Source organism: Sapajus apella, unplaced genomic scaffold (assembly GCF_009761245.1).
Source record: "Sapajus apella isolate SASKATOON/1434 unplaced genomic scaffold, GSC_monkey_1.0 scaffold22, whole genome shotgun sequence".
Lineage (NCBI taxonomy): Eukaryota > Metazoa > Chordata > Mammalia > Primates > Cebidae > Sapajus > Sapajus apella.
Genome location: NW_022436962.1, coordinates 1,320,827 through 1,324,064, shown reverse-complemented (window position 1 = coordinate 1,324,064; position 3,238 = coordinate 1,320,827). Strand labels below are relative to the sequence as shown.

The 3,238-nt window shown below is 37.5% G+C and overlaps 1 pseudogene; it reads right to left on the bottom strand.

Annotated features, from left to right (window-relative positions):
• Window positions 1–1,988: 1,988 nt before the first annotated feature.
• Window positions 1,989–3,152, bottom strand: LOC116558587 (annotated as a pseudogene).
• Window positions 3,153–3,238: the final 86 nt, after the last annotated feature.

Sequence of the window (3,238 nt, the reverse complement as noted above, 5' to 3'; positions counted from 1 at the left end):
AAAAAAAAAAACTGGCTCCTGGATTCATTGATTTTTTTGAAGGATTTTTGATGTTATTGGTTGTGGGTTTGTCGTAAGTAGCTTTTATTATTTTGAGACATGTTCCATCAATATCTAGTTTATTGAGAGTTTTTAGCAGAGAGGGCTGGTGAATTTTGTTGAACACCTCTGCATCTATTGAGATAATCATGTGGTTTTTGTCTTTGGTTTTGTTTATGTGATGGATTACATTGATAGATTTGCATGTGTTGAACCAGCCTTGAATCCCCAGGATCAAGCCTGCTTGATTGTGGTGGATAAGCTTTTTGATGTACTGTTGCATTTAGTTTGCCAGTATTTTATTGAAGATTTTTGCATTAATGTTCATCACGGATATTGGCCTGAAATTTTCTTTTTTAGTTGTGTCTCTGCCAGGTTTTGGTATCAGGATTATGTTGGTCTCATAAAATGAGTTAGGGAGGATTACCTCTTTTTGTATTGTTTGGAATAGTTTCAGAAGGAATGATACCAGCTCTTCTTTGCATGTCTGGTAGAATTCAACTGTGAACCCATCTAGACCTGCACTTTTTTTGATTGGTAGGCTATTAATTGTTACCTCAACTTCCGACCTTGTTATTGGTCTATTCAGGGATTCAACTTCTTCCTGCTTTAGTCTTAGGAGGTGTAAGTGTCCAGAAATTTATCCATTTCTTCTAGATTTACTGGGTTATGTGCATAGAGTTGTTTGCAGTAATCTCTGATGGTAGTTTGTGTTTCTGTGGAATCGGTGTTGATACCCACTTTGTCATTTTATATTGCATCTATTCGCTTATTCTCTCTTTTTTATTAGTCTGGTTAGCAATGTATCTGTTTTGTTGATCTTTTTTAAAAAACCAGCTCCTGGATTTATTGATTTTTTTGAAGGTTTTTTTTTTTGTGTCTCTATCTCCTTCAATTCTGCTCTAATGTTAGTTATTTCTTGTCTTCTGCTAGCTTTTGAATTTGTTTGATCTTGCTTTTCTAGTTCTTTTAATTGTGATGATAGAGTGTCGATTTTAGATCTTTCCTCACTTCTCATGTGGGCATTTAGTGCTATGAATTTCCCTCTAGACACCACTCTAAATGTGTCCCAGAGATTCTGGTATGCTGTGTCTTAGTTCTCATTGGTTTCAAGGAACATCTTTATTTCTGCCTTTATTATTTGCCTAGTAGTCATTCAGGAGCAGGTTGTTCAGTTTCCATATAGTTGTGTGGTTTTGAGTGAGTTTCTTAATCCTGAGTTCTAATTTGATTGCACTGTAGTCTGAGAGGCTGGTTGTTATGATTTCCATTCTTTTGCATTTGCTGAGGAGTGCTTTACTTCCAATTATGTGGTCAATTTTAGAGTAAGTGTGATGTGGTGCTGAGAAGAATGTGTATTCTGTGGGTTTGGGGTCGAGAGTACTGTAAATATCTATTAGGTCTACTTGGTCCAGATCTGAGTTCAAGTCCTGGATATCCTGGTTAATTTTCTGTCTTGTTGATCTAATGTTGACAGTGGAGTGTAAAGCCTCCCACTATTATTGTGTGGGAGTCTAAGTCTCTTTGTAAGTCATTAAGAACTTGCTTTATGTATCTGGGTGCTCCTGTATTGGGTACATATGTATTTCATATCATTAGATCTTTTTGCACTGAAAACTTTACCATTATGTAATCGCCTTCTTTGTCTCTTTTGATCTTTGTTGATTTAAAGTCTGTTTTATCAGAGACTAGGATTGCAACCCCTGCTTATTTTGTTACTTTTTTGCTATTTGCTTGATAAATATTCTTTCAGCCATTTATTTTGAGCCTATGTGTGTCTTTGCACGTGAGATGAGTCTCCTGAATACAGCACACCAAATGGTCTTGACTCTACCTAGTTTGCTAGTCTGTGTCTTTTTTTTTTTGTCAATGGAATTAAATCATTTATTTATTACATGTGATAATGGATAATACACAAGCTTCATTCCCATGTATAATTTTTTCTAGTACCATTATTAAATTTAGATATATTGCATAGGATGTGCCAACAATCATTTTTATAACCAATAATTCCATGGTTTTGTTTGGGTAATCCTTTTTAATGGTGAACTTCAGGTCACAACAGTAACTATCAGTACAACTACACCAAGATTTCTGAAGACAATGGCTTCTCCACCCAAGGAGGTTGTATATAAGTTCCAAATAGAATGTGGCATCACCCTGAAGGAATTCTAACTTCACACTGTTGGGGAAATTTACCAAGATGGCTTCAGAGTAGACTAACTTTACACAGCACATTAAAAAAAAAAAAGACATTTATTCAGTGCCATGATCAGACTATTACCTTTAGCAATCAACAGCATGGGTGCAAGAAAAAGAAATCTACATTAAAACCCTTTGTTCGAATGCTTTATACTTTCCACAGAACAGAAACTAAAATAACCTGTTATACAATTAGCCACAAATACAGTCCTTGAGTTTTTTGCCTATGCACGAGTATTTGTCTAAATCATATCTCCTTTGTAGCACTAGGCCCTGCCACCACTGTGCTTGGCTGAATTCACAAATCTGTTGTAACCTGTAGCTTCCCTGTCACTTCTCTGGCTCTCCTCTCCTAAGCTTTGTTTCCTAATTAAAATCTTCTGCTACTGCCATAGCTACTACTGCTACTGGTACCACCACAGCCACGTTGGTTTCATGGTTTGGCAAAGTTTTGGCAGCCACCACCATAGAGGCCAGAGCTTCTGCCTCCAAAGTTTCCTCCATTCATGGGTCCAAAATTTGAAGACTGACTGTTGTAATTGCCAAAAATCATTGTAGCTTCCACCACCTCCAAAATTGCTTCCATCATTACCAAATCCATTATAGCCGTCCCCACTGCCACCATATCCACCACAATCACAGCTGACACCAAAGCTGTCATGACTTTGTTTCCTCCATGACCAAAGTTGTCATTCCCCACCAAAACCACCTCCACGAACACCACCAAAGTTTCCAGAAACACTCTGGCCTCTTTGGCTGGATGAAGCACTAGCCATCTCTTGCTTTGACAGGGCGTTCCTAACTTCACAGTTGTGGCCATTCACAGTATGGTATTTCTGAATAACAATCTTATCCACGGAGTCATGGCCATCAAAGGTTACAAAAGCAAAACCCCTTTTCTTGCCACTGCCTCAGTCGGTCATGATTTCAATCACTTCAGTTTTCCCATACTGTTCAAAATAATCTTGTAGGTGATGTTCTTCAGTGTCTTCTTTAA